General features: G+C 39.6%; 1 protein-coding gene across 7 annotated transcripts in view; it reads left to right on the top strand.

The window, feature by feature from the left end:
• Positions 1-16,295, top strand: part of frem2b (FRAS1 related extracellular matrix 2b) — a 53,114-nt gene that overhangs the window by 9,447 nt on the left and 27,372 nt on the right. The window lies entirely within an intron of this gene.

Genomic DNA, 16,295 nt, shown 5'->3' on the forward strand with positions numbered 1-16,295 from the left:
ATTTTGATTTTGACGGGCAGAGATGGGCAACAAAAACTGTGCACCAATGACCAAGAATTAAGTTTTTCTAGGCTTATTCATGGAAATAGGCCATGCTTTTTAAAAACTGGCTGCTCAAAATGCAGCCCCACAGCCTGATTGCCATTTGTTTGCAAACACTCAAAGTTGAGACAGTGGAAAATTTACTTTTTATGTAATTTTCCCACAATTTAGAGTCACCAACAAGTCTGCCCACAGTTACTTCTCAGTAAAACACCAACTTTAATCCTATAGAGACATTAAAATTGGAACATATTGAATTGTATGCATTATTATGCATCTCCATCCATCCATCCATCCATCCATTAACTTTCTTTTTGGGTCGCAGGGGTCACTGGTACCCATATCCAGCCATCACTATGTGAAAAGCGGGGGACACCCTGGACAGGTCTCCAGTCCATCACAGAGACACTTGGGGGCTGAGATGGTATAGAGGCAGGGCAGCGGCCCGGGACCCGAAAGTCCCAGGTTCGATCCCCGGTCACTGTACACCTCGTGGTGTCTCTGGGCAGCACACACCAAAATGCCCCCCGGGTGCTTTCAATAGCTGCCCACTGCACAACCTGGTGGTGGATGGGTTAAATGCAGAGACTAATTTTCACCATTGTATGGAAACATAGTGATGACATTGTGATGACATTATTATTATTATTACATAGAGACAAACGAGACAAACAAACATTCACTTTCTCACTCACACCTAGGGACAATTTAGTGTTAACAATCAGCCTAACATGCATATTTTTGGTTTGTGGGAGAAAACCGGAGCATCTAGAAAAAACCCACACATGCACAGAAAGAACATGTGATCTCCACCCAGAAAGGTCCCTAGCTGGGATTTGATCTAGTGACCTTCTCGTTGAGAGGCAGCAGCTCTACTAACTGATCCACTGTGCTGCCTGCATTGGTGTCAATGACCTATTTTGGAAAAACTTAACACCTTAAAAATTGATGTCACAAAATGAACAGCTTGGTCCAGAAACCTCTTTAGATTAATTAGAGAGTTTTTTATTTACCATACCATACCACTTTATTTATAGAGCACTTAAACCAGTGACAAGGCCAACCAAAGTGCTGTACAGACAAAACAACGGGTAACACACAAAGCAATATACAAAATGAGGTAAATCAGAATATGGTAAATGGTAAATGGACTGTACTTATATAGCACCTTTCTATCTTATTTCAAGATACTCAAAGCGCTTTACACTAAAATTTGTGTCCTCATTTACCCATTCATACAGCACTCTACTAGATCTCTACAAAGCTAATTGAACAAAACATTCTAATGAGACTAATCAGAGCTTTATCACATTCATACACCGATGGGACACACATCAGAAGCTATGAGGGGTTCAGTGTCTTGCCCAGGGACACTTCGACATGTGACTACTGGTGGATTCGAACCCCCAACTCTTGCATTGGAGGACGACTTCTCTAACCACTCAGTCACAGCTGCCCGCATAGACATAAAAACGATGCAGATAATGACGACAAACCAGTGTGGAGCATACAGGATCAAAACACAGATCATCTGGTGTTGAAAGCCACTGAATAGTAGTGGGTTTTTAAACGGGACTTGAAAACTGAGAGGGAGGGGGCCTGTCTGACAAGCAGAGGTAACTCGTTCCAAAGTCTAGGTCCTGCTGCAGAGAAGGCCTTGTCACCTCTGCGCTTAAGACAAGATCCTGGAACTGTGAGGAGCAACTGGTCCGCTGGTCCGTTTATTTGAAACAAAAGTGTGTGTGGGGGGGGGGGAGGGAGGGGGGTTGGCTAGTAATAGGGGTCTGCTCTTGTCATTTTAAATCTGGTAATTACCGTGTTTCAGTGGACTCCAGCATTCCCCTATATTCTGAGGATTCAAGTGTATTCAGGTGAGCTTACCTGAGCACATACAAGCCCTGGCATTCCCAGGTAGTTGTTTATTGAGCTGAATCCTCCTGCTTTCAGCCAGTCAGTCAGCATTGCAGATGTCCTTAGTGACAGACGCAACCGCTGTGGTCTTTGTTTTTCATTCCAGGCACTCACATCCACCTTATTCTTTCCTTTGACGGGGTACCAAGAGGCTGGAAAAGATCATTACTGCTCAGTTCTTGAAGAAATATGTCAAGGCTGAAGGGCAACTAAAAGGTTTCTTCGTGCTTTCCATTGGACCAAAACTGTTCATTATAGGAACCATGGAGCGCACAAGTGTGCAATTTGTCATAAAACTCTTCTGCATTTTACAAATATATTTTTGGGCAGGACCATAATAAAAAAACAAAACAAAAAACGTGCAGTTCTTTGGACCGAACTGTTTAGATTTAGATTGGACCATAATAAAAAATATAGCTTTTTTTTTTTAGGATTGGTCTTGAAACAAAGAGATTTTTGTTGTATTGAATGCATCTCTGTAAAGCCCACCTCCACAAGGATGTTTGGTTTGTTTCTTTCATTTCATGTAACAAGATAAGGTAAAGTCTCAGTCAGTTCCTTGAGTTAATAAATCCTCCATACCATTTCTCTCTGCAGTAACATCTGATACGTCGGCTGTCAACATCCCCTATGTTATCTGTGTGTAATCGCTTGTGACACTGAGCACATACTCCATCTCCCTTGTCTCTCATAATGTTTAATTCCTGGTTTGCAGGGATTATCTTACTCCCCGTAGCGTGCTAGAGCCCAACAAAAGTAAGGCAGAACATGCACTCACACGTAGTTGGGAGGTTGGTATATACTGTAATATCCTCTTCCCAGCTTAGGTGATGACTCTGTAGTTTTGCTTTATTCTGGTAATAATGAAACTGCCATATACTTTTCTTAGGAGGTATAACATTGCTGTGTCCTTGGAATCTATGTGGTATGAATCATGTATAGAAAATATGCTCTCAAATTCAGAAAATTACAAAGCTGCTGTAGTTGTTTGGTCTAGAAATGATTTTAGGGTGTTGAGGGGTTTTACACAGTCCACCTGTGCTGCAGTCAGTAATGTTTAGGTATAGTAACTGTTAAAGAAACATTTTGTGATATAACGTCTGGGATTTGATTACAGAGCTTCTCCTGGGGAAACAGCTATTTTACTATGGGGACGAAAAACAGTTTTAAACTAATTGTTTTAATTTAGTCAGTGACTTGTGTCTTTTCCTGGTTCCTAAATTTCTTTTTTAGTTTCCTCACCTGTCTGCATTGCAGCCACATTTACAAAACCCCTGCTCCAATCTTCTTGTTTCAACACAGCATAACAAAGCTTGTTAGTTTCTCTTTCTTTTTCTTTTTTTTTTTTTTTTTTTTTGGTGGTGGTGGTGGTGTGAGAGAAGCAGAGTGTATTTACCGGTAGATAAATGCATATTTGGAAAGCAACTAACCAAAAAGGTAATGGAGCTGCACTCTGCTTTGTGCTGCTCTTGTACTAGAGATACATCTATTCATTGTAATTTAGAGAAACTGATCTAATTTAATTATTTCCAACAAATAACTAAATTTTTGATTGGCTCATTCCACAGTCAAATAACTCAAAACATTGTAAAGACGGGTTTTATTGTCAGATGATGAATTCAGCATTGATCTTGTGAGGCTTTGCTTTGGTTTGTCTTACTTTCCCTTTAAGAAATATAATAATAACAATAAACTCGGTTGATTAGTATTTTCCCTGTTTTAATATGCTGCCAAAATAAGTATGTGGAGCCAAGGTTAACAAAGCAAAGGCGAAATCCCAAAATGATAGAAAGCCCAGGCCCAGGCTTGTCCTGAGGATGATAAAACATGTCGTCATGACTGCCTCAGGATATCAGTCTAGCAGAACTGAGATGGCTCTTGAAGCCAAAAGCATCTTGGCTTAAGTTTTTGGCATCTGATTTATGGATTGTTTCAGTTCGCAGGTCGTGAAAACTTGATGAATGTATTTACAAAATGCATGCAGCAGCAGCAGGAACAAAACTATACAGTACTAGATCAATTTATTTGTTTTAAATGATTTGGTGAGACTGTTATTGCTGTGATATTAGTTTTGCAGAATCACTCTGGATAATGTGTTTTTGGCCCCTGAATCCCAGAGGTGGGCTGGAGTTGTTCCTCTCAGCCCCGCTGTGGGTTAAACCTCCAACAGCTGGGCTCAGGCTGTGGTGTCCCAGCTCCAGATAAGCTATATGAACCCCATGCATGGTGCACCCACTTTTATGTGCACTTTTATGCACATTCAGAGTTGCACACTCAGAGGATTCACTTTTTTCCATTGTAGGACCAGCTGCATGATTCTATATCAGAATGCTGAATTTTTTTCATCAAGATGCCGGGCACCAAGTGCAGTTAATGAAAACTGGTTTGACTTTGATTTCAAGTTGTCTGTTTTGATTACCTGAAGTAGACCACAAAAAAGTTATTTTTATACGCTGTAATTTGAATTGTGTAGTGAGTTCAAAGCGTTAGACAAACTAAACTCTCCAGAGATGTTCATTTTCAGACACAGTTGGAGCGTGTTTTGTGACTGACGGCACTCTCATCTTATAAAAGGTGCTAATGAAATCTTTTGGGGATTCTGTTGGTGGATCGAGTTCCCACTCTCTGCCACGCTTTCCATGAGTGTGGTCGGATAGACAGGATACAAGCAATCATCTCATAGAGAAATAGGAGGGTGGAACATCTGAGGAGATGAAAGATAGAAGTGCTTTGTTAGTGCTAGTATTTGTGAGGGCCGAGGTGTCAAGCTGCTTCCTGCTGCCTGTAAAAATGGCATGAATGTGCTGATGTGTGATTCGGTCTCTAAACACCACCTGTGTTGACAAGTGGTGAGTGCTGAAACAGGATAGCTTTAGTGGTAGCTTCATCTACAAGTGAATAGGGCTTATTTTAATATATGCCATTGACGTGATTTGCTGTAAACAAAAAGTGTGGTGCACGCTCGAATGGGCAACATGTACCAAATTTTCGATTATTTGAAAAATATATAACTGCATCAAACTGTGCTTAAAGTCAGTACATTTTGTGGTTTTACTTTGCTTATTATTTTTTATGTAGCACTAGCAATGTATTTCTTAATATTAAGGTTTTAATGTACGTATGGGGTTGAGTCCAAAAGTTATTCCGTTGTAGATGTACATTTAATGATTGATTTCTGAGAGTTTCATTGAAATCTGTGGTTCATGAGATATTTTACTAACGCCACAGTCAAACACGCAGACAACACCTTTTGTCGACAGGTGATAAACTATTTTAAAGTTGAAATCCTATTCTAGTTTCCATCCATCCATCCTTTATCTTTACCTGCTTCTTCCTTTTTGGGTCATAGAGGTCACTAGTTCCCATAACCAGCAATCACTGCAAGAGGTGGGGGACACCCTGGAAAGGTCTCCAGTCCATCACAGAGACACATGAGACCAACGAGACAAACAAATATTCACTCTCTCACTCACACCTAGGGACAATTTAGAGTTACCACTCAGCCTAACATGCATGTTTTTGGTATGTGGGAGGAAACTGGAATATCCAGAGAAAACCCACACATGCACGGAGAGAACATACAAACTCCACCCAGAAAGGCCCCCGGCCAGGATTCGATCGGTCGACCTTCTCCCTGAGAGTCGGCAGCTCTGCCAACTGCACCACCATTGTAGACCCAATGTAGTCTGTAAAAAAAAAAAAAAAGACAATTTAGGTAGAAGCAAGTTATATTATTTTAATTTTACATACACTTTAATGAAAACAATCTGCTTTTATTAGCACAGTTTTAAACTGAACAACATTTGTACGTCCAGAATTATTTATTGCAGCATATTCTGTACTATTAAAAAAAATCCACGTGCATTCTTCTTCTTTTTTTTCATCAAATAGGTTTGTACTCTGCTTCAAAATGTAAGAAAAGCTTAAAGAAAGAAAAAACACACACAAAAAAAACCCTGAGTATTAGTTTTTAAACACAAGGAAATGTCCAGAGTTTAAACTCACCCTTCCCCCATGAAGAATTCAGAGGAATGTCTTGCTGACTGAAATTAACTAGACCATGCTTGAGCTTATCTTAGTTTTCCAGCACATCAACTTGGAGTGAAAAGTTACATATTAGCAAAGAGGATGATTGTGGAAGGAAGCAGAGGGTGCAGGTTTAGACACCCCAACAAACTCATACTGTGGTCTGATCGCTTCTCAACTCCCTAAGTAATTAGTTATTGACATACCATTAAATTGTTTAGTGTTGCTTCAAATGTTGAAACTGGTCAGAGAAAGAACAAACTTAAAAGTTATTTCAATTTAGATGTAATTTTAGTTTAAAAAAAAGTTGCATGCATGCAAATTTTTTGCTTTGTTGTTGTTGTCTGTTATTGTTATTTTCAGTGTTGGAGAAATAAAACACATCACATCCTTTTTTTGGCATGTAAGCATTTTTGCTTGCCAAGAAGTCTTTAGCCCAGAAAATTTTTTGCTTCTGCCATGTGTACTGAAAAACAAGTCTCAGATTATGGAAGTGTGTTTTAATGCATATTCAGCATGCAGTAAAGGGATTCTGGTATTTGACATAAAAAAATCCACATCTAAAAGCTGATTATTCAACCTTTTTAGATGCAAAGTCATATTTCAGCACCATATATCCAATTTTCCAAGCATTCTTAGTTGTCTTAACTTGCTAGAACACAAATAGAACAAAGGATTTTTTTCTGCTGCAGACTAACCATCAGTCCAAGATTACATACTTCACACAATAACAAACATTAAATCCGCTTTCTTGCTTCTATTTGCGAATGCAGAGCAGCATTCTTATCTTTAACATGCAGGTTTGCTGGATTACGTCTTTTCACCAGTTATAAACAAAGGACAAGGAGTCAACTAACAGTTCTCTAGAAATTACCATTTCATCTTTGCAATGAGCATTTTTTTTCTTTCAGCCCAAAAGCCTTTTCGCATGTGGGGATTTCCAAGTAACAAGTGTAAAAAGCAGCTAAAACATGTTTTTAAATGACACAGTGTGAAGGCCAGCCTCTGGTAAAGGCTCAACAAACTCCCATCTTTATTAGTATGGAGCTCGTGAGTCTGTGGGTCTCGGATGGGTTTTTTATATTCTACGGCTTCACACTGTTGCTTTCAGCAAACAGTCCACCATTATCCGGTCTGACAAGAGAGCAAACACCATGCATTTAGGGGTCAAGAAATAACGCACACCTCCTCCCTTTGTCAAGTCCTGTCTTCCTGTATGGTGTTTTGTTTTCTTGCTTTTCCACACTAATTTATGAATCATGCTCTGATCATTTCTATTTGGATCATCATCACATTATGAACATCTACAATTTCATGGATGAAGACAGATTTTTATTGCAAAAGTGGATCGATAATGTATTTGCCTTTATCTGTGTGTGTGTTTGTCTGTACCATTAGCAAAGCATCTTAGATGGTGACCTTTCTCTCGCCTAGACGCAACAACACATCAAATTGGAAGTAAGCATGTTGCGTTTTTTTTATTTCAAGTTATCCAGCTCACAACGTTAATATCAGAGTCAGAGTCAGAGTTTCTTTATTGTCATTCGCACCTCATATGGTACATGTGGTGGAGCAAAATTATGTACACAGGGTCCCAGTTACATCCAACAATAAAATGTATAAGAAAAACAGTAATAACATCTAAGATATGAACTAAGAAAAACATCAACTAAATATACACTAAGCACTCATAACATAAAAACATTGAACATCAGCACAAACATGAACAGGAGTCTGTGAGCAGATGTGCACGCATGAACACATCAACATTGAAACAGATCAGCAGCAACATGAAACAGATCAGCAGCAACATGATATGGTTTTTCACAGTGATTATTCTAGTTAGAGATTCATGAGTCTAACAGCCTCAGGGTAGAAGCTGTTCCTCAGTCTAGTGGTTCTACACTTAATGCTCCTCAACCTCCATCCTGAGGGGAGCGGGGCAAAAAGTGTGTGTGCTGGGTGAGTGGGGTCCTTCATGATGCAGGTTTCCCTCTTCCTGCATCTGGAGGTGTAGATGTCTGTGATGGTGGGGAGACTGACTCCAACATCTTCTGTGCAGCCTTCACCACTCTCTGCAAAGCTTTTCTTTCTGCAGCTGTGCAGCCTCTATGCCACACGTTGATGCTGGAGCACAGGATGCTCTCCACTGCACACCTGTAGAAGGAGGTGAGGACTGAGCTTCCCAGTCCAGCTCGATTCAGCCGCCTGAAGAAGTAGAGTCTGATGAGCTTTCTTGAGCAGGCTGGTGGTGTTGTTGCTCCAGCTGAGGTTGTCATTCATGTGTACACTCAAGTACTTGTAGCTGGAGACCACTTCCACTGCAGATCCTCATGCTCAGGGGGGTGTAGGTGTGTTTGTTCCTTCTGAAGTCCACAATCGTCTCCTTTGTCTTCTTCACATTGATGTGAAGGTTATTCTCTTCGCACCAGCAAAGATATGTTATATGTGTTATATATAATATGTTGGTCTTGGTATGAAATTCTAGCATGGAAGGCAGTGGGCGATATGTATATTTTTTTAAGAATGCTAGTTCTTTAAGTGGGCAGCATGGTGGCACAACTGGTAGAGCCGCAAGCAGGTCCTTGGTTCAAATCCTGGTCCAGGGGCCTTTCTGGGTAGAGTTTGCATGTTCTCTCCGTGCATGCGTGGGTTTTCTCCGGGTACTCTGGTTTCCTCCCACAGACCAAAAACATGCATGTTAGGCTGATTGGTAACTCTAAATTGTCCCTAGGTGTGAGTGAGAGAGTGAATGATTGTTTGTCTCTATGTGGCCTTGTGATGGACTTGCGACCCGTCCAGGGTGAACCCCGCTCCTCGCACAGTGACTGCTGGACATGGGCACCGGTGACCCCCGTGACCCAAAATGGAAGAAGCGGATAAAAGATAATGGATGGATGGATGGATGGATAGTTCTTTAAGTGGTTTTATGACCTCGTCTCCTCACTCACACAGAGCATGTCTGGAAAATATGGTTTAAAAAAATATGTGGGAACTGGGATAAAGTTGTTGCAAACTAATTATTCTAACTTTTTGTATACTGCTCCAAGAGTTGTAGAAATTTATATTTTCACCACAATGTGTTTTTTTGAGAGGCTCGCAAAAGATATTCCAAGGAGATATCAGCAACCGATGCATTAGAGAGTTCATACAATAGATAATTGACTAGTAATGAGCGAGAAACTCAAGATTTTAAATCCACAGTGACCTTTCTGTGAGCGCTGAAAAAGCCCTGTGGCTGCTAATTCAGCCTTTTGTTGTTTCACTCTTTGCTATTGAGAGCTCGGGCTTTGGTTCTCTACCATGTGGTTCACTGTTAATTAAGACACTCGAGGCTGCGTCCGCTTTGACTGACAGGAATGTTATTCAAGGGCAATCAAGTAATACTTTATCTGAGCTTTTTCTATGCATCAAATCAATCAAACCCATCTTCTGCTGCTTTTTACGCCCATTTATTCATTTTTACATAGAAACTAAGAAGTTTGGCTTTGAATCTTTTTAGCTTTGGAGTGCAGTGGTCATCCATCATGTGTCTGTAAGAATGAGATGATTATTCATTCTTCATCACCTATGTAAATGATGGCCGAGTCAAACAATCTGACTTCGTGTCCTGCAGATGTAGCAGAGACCATGGAGAGGTCCTGACCCTGCGTGCTTGGCAGGACGCTCAGTGTCCTTGGTGGGAAAACAGCAAACCAAGCAGAACACCGAGCAGATTCACTGAATTGTATCAGGAATTTGTAAGCTTTGGCTACTTGATAACCCTTTCTTAAAAAGTTAAACATACTTAAACATGTGTTCAGCTGAGCTTTGTACAACTTTTATTCAACGACCCAGACTGTGTTGTGCATTTAATTGTGTAAATTGTGACCCTTCAAGGGTCACAGCAAGTGAATTCACTCAAAAGATTTGGCAATTGCGTTACACCAGATGTCCATCCTGATGCAACCTGGACTCAAACCTGCAGCCTCAGGACTATGAGACAACTGAGCTACAGCATTCCCTGTGTTTAAAGATTCGTGTGGTGTAGAGAAACGGTCGTCTGTGGTAGATTAATTAACAGTACAGCTTCATTTATATTTTTAACAAACAAAAACAGCACTTTTTCATAACTCTCAAAAATGGTTCACTTGTGGGAAATACTTTCTGTTGTGAACATATGAGGTAGACTCACAGGACGGGAGTGACCTTTCAGAATCACATCAGACAGTGTTTCCTCTGTAGTGCCTCAAATAAACAACTCCCTATCGGAAATAAGAGCTCTCTAATTTCTTTCTGTTTCACACAAGTGAGGGGCTTCTTTGTTTTTAGTTTTTAAACCAAAAATGTCACAGTCTGGTTTCCACAACAACCTTTTACTGCAGTTTAGAATCAAACATAGAAAGTGTGAAAAAAGATAAACTGATTTTTTTGTTTGTTTGTAAAGAAAAAAACATTTTTCTGCCAGTCCTACAGCAGAAATCATTTAATTGTGTATTAAGTGGTTCATCTTTACTGACACGTTTATTGTGCTTCATTTTTAGAATATTTTGTCTTCATCCCTTTCATTGCTTAACCAACCATTATTGAGATATTACATTTTCTCTAAAGAAGTTGAACACACAACCTTGAGAAATTATGTAATTAAGTAATTCACACTTTATCACCTTTTAACTTTTTTTTTTTTACCTTTTAACTACAAATTAAGATCCAATAATTCTCAGTCAGGTTATCTGGACAGTTTCTTTTTTATAAAGATGTTTCATCCTCTATCCGGAGGGCTTCATCAGTCTGAGGAGCTCCAGTAAACTGTTTCCCCACCAAGCAGTAAACTCCTTAAGTGGACGTGTCTGTGGCTGCCTGTCTGGGAGGAGTCAACGGGGGACAGGACAGCCCCCAGAAACCATCTTAGCTCCAGCAAACTGGTTGGTCCACTTAAGGAGTTGACTGCTTGGTGGGGAAACAGTTTACTGGAGCTCCTCAGACTGATGAAGCCCTCCGGATAGAGGGTAAAGAATCTCTATAAAAAAGAAACTGTCCAGATGACCTGACTGAGAATTATTGGATTTGATACCTGGATGATTGAGCATGAACTTTGTTACAAATTAAGATATTTTCCCAGTCGACTAAATAAACACTGTGTTTTATTGCACTAAGTACTTTTTTAAAAGCCTGTACAAATTTATTTTTATTTGCTGTGGTTTATATAAAAATCTTTCTGACCATTGCATTACAAAAAAAAAGCATAAAAAGTTTAATCACCCCTGGAGTTCATATGTTAATCTCAAAGGCCTTTTCCTGCTGAGAGCAAAGCGTTGCTTCTCCTAAGCTTTTTGGGGCTCTCTGACCCGGCACTTTTGTTCAGAGCACCTCCGGCCTTTCTTTTAGGCTCCGCAAACTTAGCCTCAGTGTTCGCTGTGTCATGGTGGACACTGAGGGAAGGATGGATCCTAAAGAAGGGTCAGATTTCTGGCACAACCGTTTCTTGAGAGAATGGAAAAGTGTTCCAGGCCTGGGAAATAATAACTGTTCTAAGTCTTTCAAGCCGTGGCCAACTCTTCACTTGTTACTGCAGATATGAGGCTTAGGGTGATTAGACCATATCGTGCTCTCTCGCTCTCTCTCTCTCTTGCTCTCAGCTCGGCCATGTGCTTTTTACCCTTCAACAGGATTATTATATCCTTTTCCCTTAATTGGAGAGGTGAAAACCATGCTGGTATGGTCTGGTACACCGTGAAGCTTAAAGACAGGTTATTTAGCAGAAATACTGGACAGAGAAAATGGCTTTTCCATCCCTGTAATGAATGCTTGTTTCTGTAGAACAAAACAATGTTTGTTTGGTTTTTAGCGTGTATGAATTTATATTCAAAGACTGACACTTTAAGACAGCATATCATCTGGCATATGTCATGCCAAAGTTTTAGACTAAGTTATTCCCACTTTTGTCAAATCTCCTATTTGACATGTACAATCTCATGTGGTATTGCGAGATGTGTTGTTGCTCAAGTATGGGTTGTGGATGACTCTGTTATTACCACATCCTATTTTAGCTTATTACCAGTAAAACTGTCTTGGTTTTAGCCAGTTTTGCTTTTTATTTGCCCGTTGAAGGTGTCCGTACTTCCATAAACTTTTCTTTCTGATCTGCTATGAAACTTGATACATGTGCATTATCACTAGACAGCGTGTTGCACTATTTATCACCTCAGCTCCAAGGTCACAAATCAAGGTCAAATGTTATACAAGGTATTTGTTTGTCCAGATCATACATTGCTGTATAATAGTTTGTTGATGGGTGTATATTGTGCCATAAACTGTACTCTTGTTGCTAAGGTGGATTTGCTGTGGCAGCCATCTAGAAATGGGTTGATTTCAAAAGTTAGGCAGTTGTAGATATACATCCGTTGATTATGTCCTGGGATTTTCATTGAAATCTGACTAACTGGTTCAATAAATATGTTGGTAATGGCACGTGCACACACACACAGACATGGACAAAAACATAAAGATGATGATGAATGCTGCAAATCATGCCACAGTGTTTATCAGTGTTTATAAGGATGTATATGGTTGCCTTTTATTTAACCACCATTTTGGCTTTAACATAAAGTTTTTATTAATTGTTTGTGAACAAAAAAACAGATAATTAATTATCCAGTTAAGCCTTCATGTTTATAATATTTAGATGATACAATATATTAATTAAATTAGCAAAGGGTGTACACCGCCTCTCTCACAGTGATGGCTGGATACATGCACCAGTGACCCCCATGACATGAAATGGAAGAAGCGGGTAAAGATAATGGATGGATGGATGGATGTAAACTATGAAAAATTAATTATTTTGCTGTTAGAACTGGAAGTTTAATCAAAAGAAGGGGTATTTGGAATAGTTAGATGCTGTACTTTAAAATTGCATGGCTGCATTCTTTACTGAATACAATATCAATATTCCTTAAACTGCCACTCCTGTTTTTATTTGAATAATTTCCATTCTGTAACATAACTAAAATTAGCCTGTTGGTTCAGTTATTTATCTGGATGAATGTTCCTTTACATTTAAAGATGACGGACAGATAGAAAAACATTTCAGCAGCCAGGTTTTATTTTTAGATGCTCTGCTTCAGTTGGTCAGTATTCACAGGTTAGTCCTCGTTTATCCTTGCTGAGCAGTGTGTTGCTGTCTCTGTGGGCAAAGGGCTGCCTGACCGTCTGCCAGGCTGAGCTAACAGATGAGGGTCCATGGGGCACTGCAATTCTGCAAGGCTTAAAAAGGCCCAAATAAGGCCGGACTGCAACATGTATGCAGGGGGGAGAAGGAGGGCACTAAGTTGGCACAACCCAGCCTCCCACATTCTTTCGCCTCTCTCAAAAGCCTTCTGTCCCACATCACACAGCTACTGTGGGAATAGAAAGAACCTGTGCAGCTTCATAAACTGCACAATAGGCATTGGATAAATGGTTTATACAAAGGGGTTAAACATTACAAAGGTTTTTGACTTTAAATGTAAAGGAACTTGCACGTCAACCAAACATTCTTGATATTAACAAGATAAACAGAATGAAGGCAAGATGCTTTTTAATAAATAATGAAGCCCGCTTTTAAGAAATTGATATGATGTGAAAACTACAGTGTAATGGCTTTCAGCCATTGCAGTTTTGGTGAACTGCATTGCAATGAAAAGAACTGAACACCAGAGATTTGGATCTTGTTCACTAAAATTTCTCTCTGTGCTTTGAGGCCTAGGTAAAGATTAACTCTGGTGTTTTTCTTGGGGCCTCTTTGAAGTGGACTTACTCCAACACAGCCTTATCTTAATTAGAAAGAAATTTGGAGGAGTGTAGAGGCCCTTTGGAAATGAATATGTCCACTCCCCACTTCCCTGAAGGCCACGTTGCTGCAGCTTTAGTTGGACTTCAAGGCACCATAAACTCAGCGTTTGCTTATGCCTTTTTGGGTTTGTATTTACAGTGGAGCTGTGAAGAAGGTATATCATTTTCCTGAGGTTTGAAAGTGTTTTCAAGGGACGCATTCTCTTTAGAAGCTGATGGATGTTAAAGATGAATAATTAATAGAGCTCATTTATGTTTGTGAATGCCATGTAAGGCTGACAAGATTAAATGAAATATATGATTCTTAGGGTATTTGTTTATCTGTTCTAATCTCTGAGTTTTTAATTACTAATTCAATTGCTTTTATGTTTCTATGACTATGATTGAATTTAGACGGATTTGCTAAAACTATGGCAAAGTTTTGACCAACAAGTGATAATAGACAGCCAACATTTTCTTCTTCTGCCTCAGTGGAGGACAGACTTCACAACTCAGAGATCACACATGCAGTGTTTACCGTTGGCAGGAGTGCCACACTGCTGGCTTTAATCCAAACAGTTCAGTGAGGTCCTGTCTCACAAAGGTCACCTGTCTGCTGAAGAATGATGTGGAACACACAGGAAGCGAAAACCCAACTCTGTGGTAGATCTCAAGAAGACTTTTTAAATCTAACTCCATTTAAGATTCTTTTACCAGTTAATATAATAGAAAAGTAGCCTTTCTTGTGGCATTAAACACGCTGTGTTCTGCAGACAATAAAAGGTTTTCCCTAATAATTTGGGATGAAACTTTAATGAGATGCATTATGTATTTTTCAATTATTTAGAATGCTTATTACTTTGCAAAACTTAACCAATATCCAGTTGTGTTGTAAGCTTAGGAGTTTTTTCAGCTTTACTACATTTTCACCTTAAACGTGACACCACATTCAATTACTCAACCTTTATTTATACAGGTTAGTTAGTTCCCATTGAGCTCGAGGACTCACTTACAAGAGAGACCTGTTTCAAGCAGACAAAGTAGATAAGGAAAAGAGAACAAGAGGGGAGGTAAATAAATTGTATCTCGCACTATGTCCTGGCGGGCACAGTGTGAAAGTTGCAAAAAAAGACCTTGCACATAAACAGCAACATACTAATGACATCATAATACATTTATGCATGAGGAGGCCGACAAAGGCGGTGAGTTGTCCGTGGACACTGCCAGAAAGTTCCATAGTCCTGATAAGAGATGGCACAGTGTCTATCAGCCAGCTCAGCTCTGACACAGGTCCACAGATGTCCTCGGAGGGGAGCAGGGGGAGCAGAGCAGAGCTTCTTATTCACATAACCTCCAGGAGAAATTTAAGATAGTTGCCTATTCAAGGCCAAGCGGGGCTTGACGCAGGCAGTCTCACAATTGCCAGAACCACTGGCAAAACATACTTACCAGTAATTTTCTTCATCATTTTATATTTGAACAAAAAAGTTTAAATAATTTCATCTGGACCATTTTGTTAAGGGAGAAATGTTTTGTCTTCCATCCGGAAGACTTCATCAGTCTGTGGTCTGCCAACCACATACAGGTTTGTAAACTCAATCATCCGGGTATATAACAACAAAAAAGATTAAATCATGTCATCTGGACCAGTTTCTTTAAGTGAGAAACGTTTCGTCTTCCATTCGTAAGACTTCATCAGTCTGCGGCCTGCCAACCAGATCTGTCCCATAAGTAACCTCCATTGCTGTTTCAAGCCTGTGTGTGACCGCAGACTGATGAAGTCTTCCTGATGGAAGACGAAACGTTTCTCACTTAAAGAAACTGGTCCAGATGAAAGATTTAACCGTTTTTGTAGTTATCTACCTGGATGATTGAGCTTACAAACCTTTTTAAATGTTATGTTTGACACATCAGCACCAACATTCTTATCTATAAAACTGTTTTAGTAAAGCATATTGGTGTGGCTAATTATTATTATTGTTTTTAATAAAATAGACTGTCTCATTTCTTTTATACATTACTTGATTTAAAATCTTTTCGACTTCTGGTTCTCTGTCAGGTCAAAAAGCCAAAGGAAAAGACGTAATTTAAGCAAAGTTATAAAGTTACTTATAAATACATTCATCCTTACATATAAGAAGACATCCATGGTGAAAGTGTAAAAGTTTCACTGCTTAAAGAGAAAAGGGAACAAACGCAATTATTGGTCAGCTGGAGGTAACAGATTTACTGACCATAACAACAAGAGTGGAACGGGAAGGAGACTTTTGGCTGAGCTCATTATAAACAACAATAACACTCTGAACTCTCCTGACATTGTCCCTGCACCCTCCTGGCAGTTTTGCCTTTATTCCATTACTTTCACAACGGTTTGGTGTTTAGTGGTTCAGTCATCTAAATCTCTCTACACTCATTCATTATAGCAGTTGCCAGCAGGTCTCGCTATGCAGTTCGGCGAACATATTTGAAGCTTTTATTAACCAGTGCCATTATTTGGACTGTTAGCTATTGCTGTGAAAATGAAA

This window comes from Nematolebias whitei, chromosome 6 (genome assembly GCF_014905685.2).
Source record: "Nematolebias whitei isolate Nwh7 chromosome 6, NemWhi1, whole genome shotgun sequence".
NCBI classification, from domain to species: domain Eukaryota; kingdom Metazoa; phylum Chordata; class Actinopteri; order Cyprinodontiformes; family Rivulidae; genus Nematolebias; species Nematolebias whitei.